The 18,529-nt window shown below is 38.1% G+C and overlaps 1 protein-coding gene across 23 annotated transcripts in view; it reads left to right on the top strand.

Moving 5' to 3' along the window:
* The window catches only part of ELAVL2 (ELAV like RNA binding protein 2), a 142,963-nt gene that overhangs the window by 28,445 nt on the left and 95,989 nt on the right, over positions 1–18,529 (top strand). The window lies entirely within an intron of this gene.

Raw genomic sequence — 18,529 nt, 5'->3', positions numbered from 1 at the left:
CACTTGCCAGTGTTTGGGGAGTTGAGAGGAAGAAATAGGAACTCTCTTCTGTTTTAGGATTTGATTGTTAAATCGGGAGATTAGGAATTCGGGGTGCTTATTCAAGTCCCTTAGCCTCTCCAAATCTTAGTTTCTGATCTACAAAATGAGAGTGATATCCATGAAGGGTTGATTGGGGTGTCATAGTAAACTCTCAAAAACAGCTATTTTCTTTTCTCTGTCCTGAATTAGGGTTCTTTGGAAACTGAAAAAATGTTCGCTAATGTTAATGAGGTTATTTTGGAAGAAATTATTTGACTTTAAGCCTTTGTTTCTACTCTCGTAGAATCCTTTGAATCTTGCATAAAGATCACATGTGTCCTCTGAATCATAGAGTCCTTGGACAACTAAGTTTAAAGGCAGGGGCTTGGTTTAGATTTTTGAGGAGATGTCTCACAGCTTTTGGGAAAGGAAAGAATGAAACACCCAAGAGCTTAGATTTCTCTTTTTAGTGATCTATAAAGCCATTTCAGGATTTTCTGTATATTTTTAAAATTTTATTTATTTATGTGACAGAGTGCACAAGCAGGGGCAGAGGAAGGGGGAGGTGCAGACTCCCTACTGAGCAGGGAGCTGGACCCTGGGATCATGACCGGAGCCAAAGACAGATGCTTAACCGACTGAGGGTCTCCTCCCCCCTCCCCCCCTCCCCGTGCCCCAGGATTTCCTAATTCTTTAATAGATTTCTTGCTCAACTGTGTGTCTTATGTTTGGTATGTATTAGGTCTATAAAGAAGCTTAGTCTAGCTAGAAGGGACTTGGGTGTGGTAAGGCAATTACAGGCTCTCAATAAATGATGCATTAATTAGTGATCTGCATCTTTTTCAAACTAGGGTGTTGGCTGCTGGGAGTAGCAGGGGTTACTATTAAGCATCAGTGACTAAGAATTAATCTTATTTAGCTGGAAATGGGGATAGATATTGTAATTAGATGTGTGAGGCACAGGGATCAGACTTGAAAATGTAGGCCCTCAAAAATGTTTTCCCCACCCCCATATTGTGTGTGTGTGTGTGTGTGTGTGTGAATTGTACTGGGGAAGACCTAGGTCCTAGTGCCAGTTTGACCTTAAGTGTCTTAGGAAAGCTTGTCACTCCTCAGGGTCTGTGGTTTTTTATATCCAAAATGTGGGATGAGATACAAGCGTAGGTTGCTTTTCTCCTTTAGAGATCTGATTTGCTGATGTTAGAACAAGGAAAGGGGTTGGATGCTGTTATTTATGACTTTGTTTTATTATCTAGAAGGAGTAGGTGAGAATTAAGTACAACCTGAAGTTTTGGGCTTTTTGTAGGCAGTTGTTTGGAGATGTAGGTGAACAAATTAAAAAAAACAAAAGCCATGAGATTGTGATAGATTGTCTACTTTCAGATTATGTCTGTCATAATTGGATAGTAATTAGCACTTCAGAAGGCCTTTATGATAAGGGTTTTAATAGTTCTTCTGCCTTTCACTTTACATGACCACCACCTGGGAGAAAATTTTGTGCACCTTTCAAGGAAGAAAATAATCAAGTTTTGGATTTAAGAACCTAATTGTTAAGTCTTGATTAAATGATGCCTATTAGGTTGTAATTATATCTATCCATAAAAAAGGGATGATGGCAGATTTCATTACGGAGTTTCCTAAAGCAGTCTTTTAAGATAATGAATTTTAATTACATGCATGTGCCTGGGAACCATTTTAAGCCATCGCGAGGGGAAAAATGGACAAGGCATATTGAAAAAGGAAACTGTTCACCTAGGTATGTAGCGTTTCGCTTGTGCTTTTAGAAGGATCAGAGCAGAAAAAAAAAAATCAGACTTCCCACATAAATATACCTTTACAGAGGCTCCTGAATCAACACTCCTTCATTTTATATGAAATGTTACGATAATATTAATTGGATGTCAGAAGGATATGGCATGGAAGTTGTTGTATCAACCTTACTTGGGATCCCTGGGTGGTGCAGCGGTTTGGCGCCTGCCTTTGGCCCAGGGCGCGATCCTGGAGACCCGGGATCGAATCCCACGTCGGGCTCCCGGTGCGTGGAGCCTGCTTCTCCCTCTGCCTGTGTCTCTGCCTCTCTCTCTCTCTCTCAATGTGTGTGTGACTATCATAAATAAATAAAAATTTAAAAAAAAAAAAAAAAAAAAAAAAAAAAAAAAACCTTACTTGGAAGCTTTTTCTTTGTGCCATGCACTGTTCTAAGCAATCTACATCTTTTTTTTTTTTTTTTTTCTAAGCAATCTACATCTTTCTCTCAAGTTCTCAGAACTTTGAGGTCTAGGTAAGTCAAATTTCCCCCACTTTAAAGATGAGAAACTGCGTCACAGGAGTTTTAAGTTACTAGGGCAAAGATACAGTAAATGGCAAGCTAGAATTAGAAGGCATGCAGTTTGGCTCCAGAGTGCACGATTCTAAACTATACTAGAACTCTCTGTGCCCAGGTATTAGACCTCAGTTGTGGATCTGTTAGAGTACTGTTTTGCTTTTGTAACCTTTTTAGCATTGATTTTTATGAAAGATCTCATGGATAAAAATCTGTAAGGTTTAGACACATTTGAGTTAGAACCGTGTATAGAAGAGACAACAGGTAAAGGATAGCTTTGACTCTGCCACTCCTGCCTGAAATTTTCAGCATCTCCCTATGACCTATAGAACAAATTTCAGGCACTTTTGGCTGAGTATTGAGTTCTCCATTCTTTCCCAAATGTAATGTCTTCCTCATGAACTAGTTAGAGATTTTTTTCTCCCTTGAACATGGTCAATGAATTCTTAGCCCATACTTTTTATTCACTCACACATGTCATGGCAACTTTGAATCTTATATATGATGTCCTTTTCCATCCTCTCTCATTTTCTATTTGATTAGCCTGTCATTATCGTTCTCTGCAGCACCCTGATTTTTCAGTTTTTGGTTCCCCATGCCTGGCATTCACAGCTCATTTAAGTGTATATTACATGAGATTTACCTTATAACATGAAAATGACTTCTACATTTCTTAGTTCTTGTTTGTATTTATACTGCTCCTGCATTGTGTTAGTGACTTAGGTATGGATCATGTGTTTACTTTGGGCTGCTTATGTTTTAAGATTGAATTTAATGATTTTTAGAAATGAGTTCTCTTTTAAAGTGCTTTTTGTTGGCTTTATTTTTGGAAAATGCCCCCTCCTTTTTTTCTTAAACAGAATGAAGGTTCACTGTTAGATTTAAATAAAAGTAGGATTCATTCTGAATTTTGGTTCATTGTACAAATCAGGACATTTAAAGCATAAAGGTTAGGTTAATTCAACCTTTGTCCACTTAGATAAATTGGCTGCCATGTCCTTCTTGTGAGTTGGACTCCATGTCAGCCAGTTTTGCATTCCATCATCCCATTCCTTACCTTTTATGGTTTGCTGTCTATCAAAGGCAACCTTATTATTGACCATCAGGAGAATGGGTTTGAGTGGATAAGCAAACCTAAATTCATTCCCTCTGTTGTATTCCATAATGATACTGAATCAGTAGGGCAACCTATACAAAGGACCCAAGGAAGGGCAGTTTTCATAATAGCTTGTGATATTTGGTATATTATTCCTTGTTTTTAAGAGTCTGAATTATAGAACTTTGATTAAATATCTTCTTGTTCAGGGAACCAAATCTGTACATAGATTTGACAATGATAGTGTCATGACTTCCTGTAAGGATGGTAAACTCTGAATAACTTAATTTATAGAAAAACCATTGCTTTATTGAAGTAAATTACAGATATTTGGACCATATAAGTATATAGCAATAAGTATATAGCAGAATTATAATCTGGCAACATTTTGGCTTTACTGTTAAAGTGTGAAACTGTTTTTGCCTTTTGGCAGTATTTTGCTTTCATCAGGATGATCCCAGCTTTCATTAAGTTTTCATCTAATTGAAAAGATTGATTTTTGAGTAGGTGAGAGTCCTTTCATGTAATGTCTCAAAGGACAGAGTATGGGTCAAATCACTCTTCAAATGGATGGTAATTGTGAGGAAGAGGCTTTTAAAATGGAGATAGCAAGTTACCCAGAGCTTATTGGAACTAAGAGCTTTTATATGTAATAAGCTTCTACATTTGTAAATCACCGGAACTGTAATAACCCAGTGAAGTCCTGAGACCAAGGCTGGAACCAGAGTTACGCTTACACTTCTAATATCCTTCCAAAGGCACAGTCTGTTTTGGACATTCCTTCTGGGGTGGGACCTAGAAAGTTCATCTTACTTAGGTTGCTGAAGTGTTTTACTCTGTATAATTTTGTTTCTTGTAGAATTAAGTCTCAGTAGAAAATCCAAGGACCAAAATGAATATACTTCCTTTGTATGATATTCCACAATCTGGTGGGAAAAAATACTGAGATGAAGTAAGTCATTTAAGCATCCATGTAAGCCTTTTTCTCATTTTGTAAAGAGGTGGTAGTGCTGCAGAGCAGGTTGTGAAGAGGAGTCAGTATTAAAAACTATTGCTTAGCTCTTGGAAATACTTTCCTGGAAATGCTAAATAACAATAAATCAGCCTTCAGGGAGGAGATACATTGCCATTAAATAGCTCTTGCTTTTGTATCTGCTTTGTAATGGACAAAGGAACACTCTTATTAACTACATGGAAATTTGGGATTTAAAATTTGAGTATAGTTGATACACAATGTTACATTGGTTATAGGTGTATAACAGTGATTCAGCATCCCTGCACCTTATGCTGTGCTCACAAGAGTAGCTACCATCTGCTACCATACTGCGCTATTACAGTATCATTGACTATATTCCCTATACTCTGCCTTTTATTCCCATGGCATATTTATTCCATAACTGGAAGCCTGTATCTCCCACTTCCCTTCATCCATTTTGCCCATTCCCCCTTTCCCCTGGCAGCCATCAGTACGTTCTCTGTACTTATAAGTCTGATTCTGCTTTTTGTTTTTAGATTCCACATATGAGTGAAGTCATATGATATTTGTCATTCTCTTTTTTATAAAGATACATTTCCTATTTATTTATTTATTTATGATAGTCACACACACACACACACACACACACACACAGAGAGAGAGAGAGAGAGGCAGAGACACAGGCAGAGGGAGAAGCAGGTTCCATGCACCGGGAGCCTGACGTGGGATTCGATCCCGGGTCTCCAGGATCGCGCCCTGGGCCAAAGACAGGCGCCAAACCGCTGCGCCACCCAGGGATCCCCCGATATTTGTCTTTCTCAATCTGATTTATTTCATGTAGCATAATACTCTCTAGGTGCATCCATGTTTTTACAAATGGCAAAGTTTTATTCTATTTTTTTATGACTGCGCAATATGCAATCTTGAGATTTTAAAGTCCATTTTAATATAGGCAGTTTAAAATTTCTACGTGAGATGTTCTGTATTTTATGTCTAATTCTTTTTGGGGTCATTTCAGATGCTGTTAATGACAGTGGACGTATTGTCTACTAAAAATTCAATTCTTCTCAATAGTTGCTGGTGGGATCTTAGACTCTTTGAGAATCTTTATGTAAACAAATTACTTAATCATGAGCTTCTTTATCTATGAAGGTAGGGAATTAATTTGTTTTTTAAGCTTCTTGGCTTTGAAAATGTTGCCTAGAAATGTGTTTTAATTTCTAAAAAGCAATAATGCCATTTTATTCCTATAGTTTATTTTGATAGTTATTGATTTATAGGGTGTGTATGCAGGTGTTTTCTGTGTGTGTGTGTGTGTGTGTGTGTGTGTGAGATACGAGGAAAATTTTGATTAGAGTATTAATTGTTTTAGATTTCTAGGAGCTACATCTACCTACCATATATAGTCCTGGCTCTGTGTATCATTGTAATGTCGAGAGTGGAAATATTAATGCTTATTTTGCCTTATTTTATTTTTATTCTATTGGTCAGGAAATCTTCCCAGGTTTTAGAGAAGAGTGCCAAATGGTTGGTGTACTGACTAAAAAGATTAGGTCGCAATTAACCACATGAATTTTAGAAAGACTTTCCTAAATACTAGGGATTGATCGTACAAACTTTGTGTAATTTTAACAAGTAGTCTGGTTTGACTAATGTAATTATTGATTTGAAAAGGGCTGGTATTACGGAATTCTCAAATTATAGGAATTTTTAAAACTGAAAATGTTTCTCATTAAGTGTTGAATTTGCGAAAGGGGTTATTATCCATCCAGTATGGGTTAGAATGTATCTTTTCATCTCTTAAAAAAAAAAAAAAAATTGTTGTCCTCAGAAGCTTTTAAGAACTCTGTCAGGACAGCTTGCTTTTTCTCCTGCAAGAGGCCCCTGCTGTACATGTGTTTAACAGTCAATCTGTTTTAGAAAGTGGGTGGTTCTTTTCCCCTTTTGATGGGAATCTGATGGCCCAGTCCTCTTGGGCACTTGGTGTTCCAAGAAACAAAACGTGAAATAGTCACTGAAGTCCTTGAATGTTATACTATCAGTCCTGATTCCTGGACCTGATTGTAGATCTGCTTGGTATTATTTCCCCGTCTTTTCACCATTAAGTTAGAATGGGAAAGATAAGCTCATCAAATGATCTGTGTGTTCTTGGTGTGCTAGGCAAGTGACACTGGAGTAACTGAGTGCTACTGACTATAGTCCATTCTGATTGACGTTGGAACAGTAGAACTAAGGCTGTATTTAAGTCGTTATTGGTAGAGTCTTAAAGACGTCTTCATGATAATATGCATGCTAAGTTGCTGGGAAAGTTCTTGGAATACTGTTTTTAAAGGAAAAGAGGGCTTGGAAGGTGAGTGAAGGTTTTATAGGTGATGGGTGTGTGAATTGGAACTAGGGGAGAGAAGATGTCAAGTGGAGAAAAGAAGAGATATGAAGGTATGGAGGTGAAAGTCCAGTGAGTGGGACAGAAGCTGTTTCGGTTTTGGGGACATATAAAATTAAGAGCCAGGCATTCAATTTGTTGAAACCTTTGTATATTTACTTTTTGTCACCCACATGATGAAAATTGGTGAGGATCTAATACAGGTTATAAAGTCAGTTATGTCCTCAAAAAAAAGAAGATTGAAAAGACTTGTGAAATTCTTGGGGGGAGGGCGGTTGCTAGGGGAGGGGAATCACAGAAAACTTGGAAAATCTGAGAAAACTTGTAACAAATGTTACAAGTTTTGTTGTTGAGATCTAGGTGGTGGCTTTAGAAACAAAGTGGGTTTGAGGGGAGAACTGGTGAACTCTGAGATCCAGTCTCTTGGTGTCTCATGGTCTCTCTAGACCTTATGCAATGCAATGTTTAGGATGAGAGTTAGGGGGAGGTGAGAGTCTTTGAAAACTTTATGAATTTATGTATGATTTCCATTTCCTGTTTTTTGTGGAGCTGAAATTTACCTGTACTGTGAAAAGTTAAACATCATTGACTCTAATAGAGCATGTCATCTATTTTCATGTGCCTGTTTTCTAGGGCCAGTTGAAGCCCTGGTGGATTCAACTTCTCTCTTCTCCTTCTCTCAAACCAGAAATAGTCCAGACATGTTATTGAATTTGTGACTTTGTGTTTCTTATTTCTCTTTTAGTAGATGGTACCATCTTTCAACTCTCATGTAAGAACTTGGCATGATGCCTTGGTGGGGCTAAAAGCTTATCTGAATAAAATAAAATGTAAAATAAAATGCTGCAGAGCAGCATTTGGAGGTACAGGTTTTGCCATGGCCCCTTGTGATTGTACAGTGTGTTTCAGTAACTTCTCTCTTCCAGCCATCATTTAGTAAGAGGAAGTAGAGCAGAGAGGACGTTCTAAGTTGTTGCAACACTGAGAATAAAAAGAGGGAAATGGGAAAATGCAGGAGATTGATGGGATGGCTATGGGTCATTTTGACTTTGTGCAGGATTTTTGCCTTAGAAGCTGGGAGGACACATTACGGTAAGTAGTTAGGAAGTGGAAAAAAACCTTGAGTGTAGGTGTGTATGTATGCTATTAGTGATATTTGAGCAGGTGATAGAATGAGATCCTCTTGAGAAGTTGAAGCTAGCCACATTGGAATGAAGCATAAGTGACTGGGGGGAGACAGGAAACGATCGATGTATATGGTGCTAAAGGCTTGTGTCACAGGAATTGGAAGATAGAAGGGTGGATATTGGTGGTAGTGAAGAAAAAATAAATGGTTGTGGATTCCAAAGTAAGGATGTATGATTTAGTGGATCTCTACCCAAGGTTCAGATCCCAGAAGTCTCTGAAGGCTGGGTGACAGCGTCAGGAAGGAAACAGTAACTGAGACACAGAATTGGTTTGGGGGCTGTATCCGTTTCTTTAGGTTAACATAACACTGCAGACTGGGTTGCTTAAACTAAAGAAGTGTGTTTTCATAGTTGTGGGGCATGGAAGTCGAGAATCAAGGTTCTGGCAGAATTACTTTCTGGTAAGGCCTCTCTTCCTAGCATATAGCTGCTTTCTCACAATGTCCTCAGATGGCCTTTATGTGTGCATGCTCCTGGTGAACCTTCCTCCTCAAATTTGGGCACCAGTCCTATTCTATTAGGGATCTACCCTTATGACCTCATTAAATAAAATTACCTCCTTTAAGACCCTGTCCCCAACTATAGTCACTTTGGTGACTATAGGTTAGGACTTTAACCTATGTATTTTTGGGAAGCACATCCATCGCACAACAGGGGTAACTATTTAATTCCTCCAGGAATGAAGAGAAATTAGTCTTTGCCCTGCATTTCTGATGTATAGTTTTCCTTTTTTCTGTGCAGAAGAGAAATGGCTATCTGATTTTTACAACGGGTCAAAGGCTCCTTTGGCTGGGGATTGGGCATTTCCAATGTGCTTATTTTTTTTCTTCCCTCTTTACCCTGTACAACAGCTTCTGACCAACTCTGCCTTTGCAGGTTGGGTTTTGACAATTGGTATACATTTGATTTCTTCTCTCATCTTTTCAATTTTCTAGTCCGGCCTTTTGTTACAAACTGCTTTTAAAGGAAGGCACTGTGTTTATGCTTTAAGAGCCACTTAAACAGAATATATATTTAAAAGACCTGATGCTTTTGCCACGAGTGTCGAGAGGGTGTTGGCAGTGTTTTCCCTGAGTGTCTGTGTAGCTCTGAGACCCTGTGGGCCCCCTTTATTTGGAGGACATTAAGAAGTCAAGTGTTCCTCATGGAACTTGTGTTGGAAATGCTAAGAGATGTAAGGTTTGTGGTATTTTGTTTCTTTTGCTTTCTGTACTTACCAAGAACACAGGTTTGCAAGTCTCAACTTCTTAATGAGGCTCTGATTTTCAAACTTACAGAGAAGATCAGCAGTGAAACACTAATACAGAAAATTTGAAATCAGAGTTTTGGGATAAATGGCTAGCACCTAACTACGTTAGGTAGTCAATTTATAGTTATTGGCCCCAACTAAATGATTGCTTTCCTATCTCATAAGGGTAATCCTCAGAGATTCAGATCTTTTGATTTTCCTCTTTTGGGGGAACACAGTGAGATATTTAGCTTATCTTTAGGTTGAGGTTTATAGGTATTTGAGATGGAGTTGTGAGAATGGGATGGAACCTGAAATGGGTATTACCCCATTTCCTTCAGTCAGGTTTTTTAGTGTTGGCCTCATTTTGTTTGAAAGTGAACTCCCAAAACAGCCGATACACGCCTCTGATTTATCTATCAAATAGAAAGTCCATTCCAAAGGCCAGACTGTTTTTTTGCTTTACCTGTGTAGGTGCAGAATAGGAAAGAGGAGGTTTGGGTCTCTGAGAATGTGGATTCCAGTGGTTTGGGGAAAATACCAGTGTTCTTTCATCTAAGCAAGAGTACTTCAGTGTATTTTTGTGTCTTCTCCTGTCCTTTTTGCCACAGAAGTTTGTCAGTTTCAGGAGTCCCTCTCTGAACTCTCCCTGCTATTCATTATCATAGTTAGATCTATTTTGTTTCCAGTACAAAGTGAGAGAACAGCTGTAGGACCCTTCACTTCTTTTAGAGTGGTTCTCTAGCCAAAGAATGATTTAGGAAAAAATTTCTCATTTGCTGAAAGGCCCCCCCCCCCATCAGCAGCTGCCATTTTATGTGTGTCTTAATGAGCTATCTTAAGCGCTGTAGCCATTTTCTCTTTGAAAACTGGTTTCATGGGACCCCTGAGTGGCTCAGCAGTTGAGCGTCTGCTTTTGGCTTAGGGCGTGATCCTGGGATCGGTGATCGAGTCCCACATCAGGCTCTTTGCATGGAGCCTGCTTCTCCTTCTGCCTAAGTCTCTGCCCACCCCCCTCCCCCCATGAATAAATAAATAAAAATAAAATCTTTCAAAAAAAAAAAACTGGTTTCAGGAATTAGAAACTAATTATTTCATTCCCCTCCTCCTCCCTGCCTGCCACCGCCCCCCATCAATTCCCCCTAGCTCTCAGGGCCATACCTTTATACACTCCAGAGCATTAAAAGAACACAAAGCTCTTTTAAAAACAACCTCAGGAGCGCCTGAGTGGCTCAGTCAGTTGGGCATCCGACTCCTGATTTTTGCTCAGGTCATGATCTCTAGGTCCTGGGGTTGAGCTCTGAGTTTACAGCTCCATGGTCAGCAGGGAGGCTGCCTGAGACTCTCTCTCTCCTTCCATCTCTGCCAGTCCCATACTGCTTTCTTGCTTTCAAGTAAATCTTTAAAAAAAAAAAAACAAAAAACAACAAAAAAATACCTTCAGATTTTTTTTCTCATTTGTAAGGTATACTTAATAAAGGCTTGAAAGATATAATAATAAGTTGACTCTTTTTATGACTGCACTCCACATTTTTCCTTTGTTGACCCCTTCTTCTCCTCTAAGGATATTTATTTTCTTGGGGACGGAGAGAGACCCAACCACCAAATCAGGTTTCCATCATAAATGACTGGATGTGATAGTTTGTATAATATAACAAATTATTCAGAAAGCAGTTTCTTGCCATGCACAGTGTAATTTTAAAGATAACTTAGCTAAAGGATTACCTACTTAAGTGTGTGGGAAATCATCTTAAGGCAGAATAAAGTATGGGAAAATGAAAATTAAATAGGAAATCTTACAGACTACCAAAGCTTTATCATTTGACAGACTTCAGATTTTAAGTTGTGTCCGTTATTTTGACTAATAATTGAAAGTTTAAGCAGTCTTCTTACTAAATCTGTTTCTTACATACTATGTGGCCCCAAGAATTCAGTTGAGGACAGAGAGTATTGTTTAATATGATTTTGTATGTAAATTAAATTAATGACTTAATATATACATTTTTACTATTTGTGAAATGAAAATCTCTTCTGGAATGGGGAGGTGTATTCCATCTTACCATTTAGGAAGAATTTCCTTTTTTTTTTTTTTTTTTTTCATGGCTGCATCCACCTCTGACTGGACAGATTTGGAGAGTCATTGAAACTAGAAACTGAATAGGCCTGTCAACAGATTCTGTTCTACGTTTACTGAGTCTTTAAAACTATCGGGAAAAGGGAAAAATTGGGATATGGTTTTCTTTTTTAGTATATGTGCTGCCGAAGGGAGCACGTGGGGTATGGTTTTCTTATATTACATTGTATTAAAATACAGAAACTCAGTCTATTAAAAAAAGAGAATGAGCCAGGAGAGGGGCAGAGAGACGGGGTGGGGGGTGGGGGTGGGGTGGGGTGGGGTGGAGGGGGAGGAGTCAACTCCCTGCTGAGTAGGGAGTCTGATGTGGGGTCTGATCCTGGGACTCTGAGATGGAGGCAAACGTTTAACCCACTATGCCACCCAGGCACAAGGGTGCCTATTGACTTTAGATTAGTCAACTGTTCTTTCTTCCTTGTCTTCCTAAAATCTATGTCCCTTTTGTTACGTAAGTTTTAAAAATTGTTTTGTGCCTCCTTCTTACTTACAGTCTTTACACTGCAGATCTCCTGGCCTGTACTTTGTGCTCTTAACAAAAAGATTCCGATTGACTTTCTTGGCCTTTTTAGTCACTGCTTTAGTGAGACTTTTCCCTGGACATGTTTTTGCCTTGCTCTGTCTCTGCATCCGCACTGATGCGCCCACATAGTCACTCCCTGCTAAAAGCTGGATGCCTTCCCCTGTCTCTGCTGATTTGACTCCTGCTTGTTCTGTATGACCCAGCTGATATTCCACGTGTATTATGAAGGTCTTTGCAGTGGCTCTCAACCTTGGCTGCACATTAGCATCAAATGGGGTACTTTAAAAAATACCAGTGTCTGGGCCTTTACAAGAGATTCTTATTTAATTGGTCTGGAGTGAAGCCAGGCATTGGTTATTTTAACTGCTTTACTGATGTGCAAAGAGCATGTGCTTTACCGTCTGATAGACCTGGATTTGCAAGTTCTATAGTTCTGGGCAAGTTAATCTTTTTAAAGCTCATTTCTTCATCTGCAAAATAGGGTTAAAATGACCCATTTCCTTGTTGGTGGATCACATGAGAATACTGCCTCTTAAAGGGTTTAGCATACTGGGTGGCACACCCTAAATTAAACTAATAATAACAATTGCCTTTTTCACCCCAGTCAACAACATTTTTTTCCTTTTCCAAATGCCCATTTTCTTTTTCACATTTGCCATTTATATATTGCCTTTGCCTCATGTTTGAATTTTTCTTTACCATTAAAATTTGTTTGCAGGTCAATGATGTTTTATTCCATACTTTTGACATCTTATTAGACATGAAAACTTCAAAGAAAAATAAATACATAGCATCAACTTTTCCCCCCCAGCTTCAAAGGAGAGGGATTTATACAAGGCATAGAGATGGATACTGAGAGTCAGGAATATTGGGGGATATTTTAGAATTCTTTTTACCACGCAGATTTTATGATATGATTTCATTTTCATTATGGATTATCAACTTTCTCATTTTGTGTTTTTTTTTTTTTTTTTTTTTTTTAAGATTTTGTTTTTTTATTCATGAGAGAGAGAGGCAGAGACACAGGGTGAGGGAGAAAGCAGGTTCCATGCAGGGAGCCTTTAATGGGACTCAGTTCCCCGTCTCCAGGATCACGCCCTGGGCCGAAGGTGGCGCTAAACCGCTGAGCCACCTGGACTGCCCTCATTTTGTGGTGTTTTAAAAATCACAGTTAATGCTTTAAGGCTTATTTCAAAGACTGAGGTTCAAGATCTTCTAAGATCCCAACTTGTAATTTGTTACTATTGTTATTTGCACTTTCCTGGTATTCTTTTCCCCCCATCTTTTAAAAAATTGACAACCTTTTTGAGCTATCTTAACAAATATTTTATAAAATATTTCTATACATTTTTATGAATTTGCCATAAATTTTTATAAAATTTGACATATAAGTGTGTCTAATTTGTAGCATACTGCTTTTGTTTTGTTTTTGGGAGGGGTGGGAAGGACCAAAGTGGAGAATCTTAAATAGGCTCTGTGTCCAGCATGGAGCCTGACAGAGGGACCTAATCTCACGGCCAGGAGGTCATGACTTGAGCCGAAATCAAGTCTGATACTTAACGAACTGAGCCATCCAGGTGCCCCCGTTATTGCTAGATTTTATCTGTAAGTTAAGCAGATTCCTTTCTCCTCATACATGAATCCAATCCATTTTGATTCCTTTATGTAACAGTTTTAAGTTTTAGTTTTGTCCTGTATTTTGTGTTATGCTTTTCTGTTGTTGCTGCTTTTAAATCTTTTGTTATTTGGTATTTCTTCCCTTTTGTGTGTGCATGTGTGTGTGTTTGTGATGTAGTGTGTTTTTGTGTTTCTTTACTATGAAAAGCTTATATTCCCATTATGATTAAGATGACTGTAACATTTTGTAGTGTATTAATTCCTCAAAACTTTGGAGCAAATCTGTTGAGTCCCAAATGGTGAGAAAACATGAAATTGTTCATTTCTATTTCTTCCTGTCCCTCATTTTCCATATTTTAAAACAAATTTTATTATTGAGGTATAGTTGACATTTAATGTAGTAGTAGTTTCAGTTGTGTAACATACTGATTCAAAGAATTTTTGAAGAAAAGTAAATTGGGACTTGTGGGTGTTGTTTTAAAATTTCAATGGCCTAGATTTTTTAAAGGCTTTCTTTTCTTTGTTCTCACCCCTAAAGACTCTGTTACTGAGTCTTTTCAGACTAATACTCTCTTTTGAACACATATGTCTTAGTAATTTTCTTTTTAATAGGCTGCTAGCCCTATCCTTACATGAAGTTTAATTTTCCCCCCAAGCTCCTTTATAGCTTCAAGGTGACTTTTTGAGTGAAATACTCTATCTCCAGTGATAAAGGGCAGATCAACATCAGTTGAAAGGGATAACTGTCTATTTTTAAAAGATGGCTTTTTATTGAACCGCTTTTTTTTTTTTTTTTTTTGAATGAAAGAGACTTCTTTCCCTCCAAACTTCTGTTATTCTGGTATGTCAGTAATCACTTTGGGTTTGTCATCATTTTAGTAGCTCAAGTCCATGTACATTTCTAAATCATTCATGTCTTATAAATTTTGGTATGAAACAAGCATCCTTCTGAATTCCTTGTCTGGAATAATTTGAACTATATAACGTGTCTCAGTATAAATTAGATCTCTATTGCTTACATCATTTTGGTAAAATTAGGTATCAGGGTTTTAATTTTCTTAAAGTTCACCTTGACTTTCCTGCTATATTACAGAATTGTGTTTTTAAACTACCTTTCCTTTTCTATGTTACTTTTTTTATTAGCGCACGTGATGTGGGCTTTCACGCAATTCGTCTAGAAGGTGACTTTTTTTCAGTAACAGAGATAAATGCTCTAGTACAGACACAAATGTTTCTGATGTCCTTGGAAAGACTTAAAAATCTCCCAACTTCAGCTAGCTTGAGACAGTGTCCAAAATAGAGCGTGGCATCAGTGAAGACCAGCCAGGCTGCTTTTTCCAGTGCATCAATCAGCATTCTGGGAGAATTCCCCTTTAGGGTGATTTCATCTAGTGACCTTCACACAAAGGTCTGGAATTCTTTACTTAGGTCACTATTTCTTCTTTGATACTGTAAGTTAAATGAAAGATTGAGATAGGTCGTCTTCAAATCAGACCCAGTGTCTGATCAACTCTCTGCAAAGTTCCATAAACTCATTCACTTTTTTTCCCATTGTGCGCCTTCCCCAGTTTTAACCCATTCTACTCAGGCTAAACCTCCATCATAGGCTTTAGAAATACCTGTTAACATGTTGACTTTGAGCAGCTGCTAATTGACACACTATGTTTGGGTCTCTGTGCTATATAGATTGATTAGTGCTTATAGTGGGAGTTTTGGGTTAACCAGATATGAGGCAGTGAGGGGTTGAGTTACAGTGGCTCCAATTTAAAGAGCATTTTCCTTGTTCTTACATTTTTTTCTACACGATCCTTAAAAAATGATGTATGATATGGAAAATATGTGATTAAAAATTATTTCTTTTTTTAACTACCTTTGACTTCCTAGGACAGCTATAATGACTTACAAGATTCTGAGTCCCTTTTTTGTCCAGGACACAAAACTAAATTCATAAAAATTCTCAGCTTATAATATACTTTGGTTTATGGAAAGGTCCTATTTTGCTGTTGAATTCTATTTAGCTGTGTTAGTATATGACCATTTTTTTTTTTAATCTTCATGTCTTCAATTTCCTGTTAATCTTCCTTGATAAGCACTGGAGTTACTTTTTTTTTTGCTTTGATGAGCCTTACTACTGTGAACTCCTTAAGTGGCTATCCACATTCCCCCTTACCCTCTCTGTAACGGTTGTTCCTTAATGTATTTTTCAGGCAAGTATAATAAAATACAAAAGTGTGTGGGGGAGGGGGTTTGATAGTTTGCCAACTCTGTTTTGCCAGGGCAGGTCACTTAAAGAAAATCTGACACAATCTCCATTATCAAATATCATTTCCTGGATGCTTAGACACCCAAAAGTTGGATGCATGTAATTTCAGAAGAGAAATTATATTTCACCTTTTGAAAAACTGACTACATTTTTTATTTTGTCTGGAACTAGGGAAGATTAGTCTACAATGTCTAAATGAAGTGCTGGACACTTAGGTCTGAGTCCACTTATTTTCCCTACAGATGTTAAGCGTTCTTTATACATTTCTATTCTATTGAGTGTTGGTTTCCCAAATGAATTTTCTGATTAAAAAGCTAATGAGCATGCGGGATAATGCGAATTGATAGGCTGGCGTCCCACTGCACCCCTACTTAGTTCAGTGACTGTGAGCCAATCTTTGGCCTTTATGTCCCTCTTTTGGAAAAAAAAGGAATGGTTGAGCTGGATGGGTTTCAAGATTTCTCTAGGTTTTTAAGGTTCCACAATGGTAAAATTGTGCTAACGGGGCTTCCACATTCGGCATGTGCCTGCTACCCTAGGATGAGATATTCCTCAGGGTATGGGTTACGTCTTACCATTCCAACTCTACAGTATCCTGAACACTTTGCATGTTGCATGTCACCATCCTCTCCTTTGAAAGACCAAGTGTTAACATGTATCTAAATGGGTTCCTTATCTCTAGGTCTCCTTTCAATGTCACTTCTCTAGGGAGGACTTTGCTGATTACCTTTCCTATTTCACACCCGTAGATTCTTACTTTCTTTCTCCTGGCATGCATTACCATTTTAAATAATAGTTTGGTCTTGGGATGCCTGGGGACTTAGTGGTTGAGCATCTGCCTTTGGCTCGGGGCCTGATCATGGAGTTCCAAGATCGAGTCCCGCGTCGGGCTACCTATGGGGAACCAGCTTCTCTCTCTGCCTGTGTATCTGCCTCTATTTCTTTCTCATGAATAAATCTTTAAATAAATAGTTTTGTCTTTTTGTTTAATATTTTTCTCTCTAAGTTCCCTTCCCTGAGTGCCTGCCTGTTTTGTGGACTCTCATTGCAGGCATTTATTAAGTGGTTGAATCCATGCGTGGCTTATCCCTTATTTGAACATATGACAATGGATAGCCTCTGGTGCATATGTCCTTTCTCTGCTCTTTGAACCTTTCTGATTTTTTTCTGTCATCCAGATATAATCCCTCCTTCTAACATTTACCAGATTGTGTCCTGTGCTGTGGTTCTGCATGCGTTCTGTTCTTTGCTAGACACTAAATGGGAACTCCTTATCTGAGTCATCTTGGGTATCCAGCACAGTGCCCTGAATGTTACAGGATTTGCATATTAGAATGAATGTGAATGTCTTTGTCCTTCAAATGTGTTGATGTTTGAGACACATCTATTTTTTTCTGTGTCCTTTTAGTTATGACTTAAGCCTCTTTGGAAAGCTCCATCTCAAAGAATCCTTGTTGCCTTTTTTTCAGTAATGAATCTTGTTTTCAGGTGGGTGCACAGCCCCTTTGTAATTGTCCTTAGTTGTGCACATTATTATGCTGTCTGTAGTTATCTGTATTTCTTATCTTAGTGTTTGCAGTCACTCCATGTAGGTAGTTCTGGATTGGAAGCTGAGATCTTATGTCTTCTGTCCTTGGTGCTTTGAGCATTTATGTTCACTTTGGCTATTTTTATTTGAGCAGTAAAGGTTAACAGATGAGGTAGGGATGATTTTGCTCAAATGGATCATCTATCAGGGGGATGATTCCATGCTCCAGAGAATACCTTTCACAAGTAGTGGAACAAAATTCCAGATATTTCCTGCCCTTCTGAGGTATGAGTTTGTTGGATACCTTAGAAAATGTGATGGGCTCTCTCTCTCTCTCTCACTAGGCAAATATTTAGTATCTTAGGATATTTGAGGACCCAACTGAGCTCTCAAACTGGAAGAAGGGATGAGGGCATGGTGAGAAGCTAGGAGGGAAGTAAAGGGCTGCTATGATATGTCTAAGATTAGCGAAGAAATTTGGCCTCTTTCTGCTTTTCCTCTTGCTTTCCCACCCTGGCCTCTGGATGCTACCTTCACCTTTGGAGTTTTGGGTTTCTATATTCAGTTATGCTTTTCCGTTGTGCCCAAATTGTTTGGTAGGCTTGTAAGTAGTTTCTTTTATCAGTAAATTCATGTAGGATTGCTTTATCAGCAGACTATACGAGGAAGTATGGGCTGTATAAAGTGACTTCCTTTGTGTGGTATGGTACATACTAATCATCTTCAAGCTTAATTTTAGTTCCTACATCTAAAATGGCCTAATCTTTTTTATTTTTTCAAGAATGCTAAGCATTTTATTTTTTATTTTTTTTAAGAATGCTAAGCATTTAATGTTAATTTCAGGCTACTGTCAATTTGCTGACCATGTTAGGATCTTGTGTTAATCCTTATGCTAGGCTGTAAGCAGATGCCTACTGTGTAGTTTAATTATGAATTATCGCAGGGTATCTATAGTGTGTTTCTTAAAATGGCATCTAAATATCACCATTAGTTATTTAGCAATAAAGTGTTTTGAATCAGTATCTTCTTAAACATTTTTATGTTTTGCAAACTATTCAAATAGTCTATTCTATATGCTGCGGTAGTTTAAATATTTGGTACTTGGAACTTGGTATATGAGAATTCTTGGTCTGCTTATAGGTAAGTTTAAGATAGAAAATGACCTTTTGTTTGTTTGAGTGAATGAGGAAAGCACAGTCAGCCTGGTCCATATGCAGGAGTGTATGGTTTATCTTGGTTCATTTGAATTTTCC

This window comes from Canis aureus, chromosome 10, assembly GCF_053574225.1.
Source record: "Canis aureus isolate CA01 chromosome 10, VMU_Caureus_v.1.0, whole genome shotgun sequence".
Taxonomy (NCBI): domain Eukaryota; kingdom Metazoa; phylum Chordata; class Mammalia; order Carnivora; family Canidae; genus Canis; species Canis aureus.
Note: the sequence above shows the minus strand (reverse complement) of the source record. Positions and strands in the feature narration are given on the sequence as shown.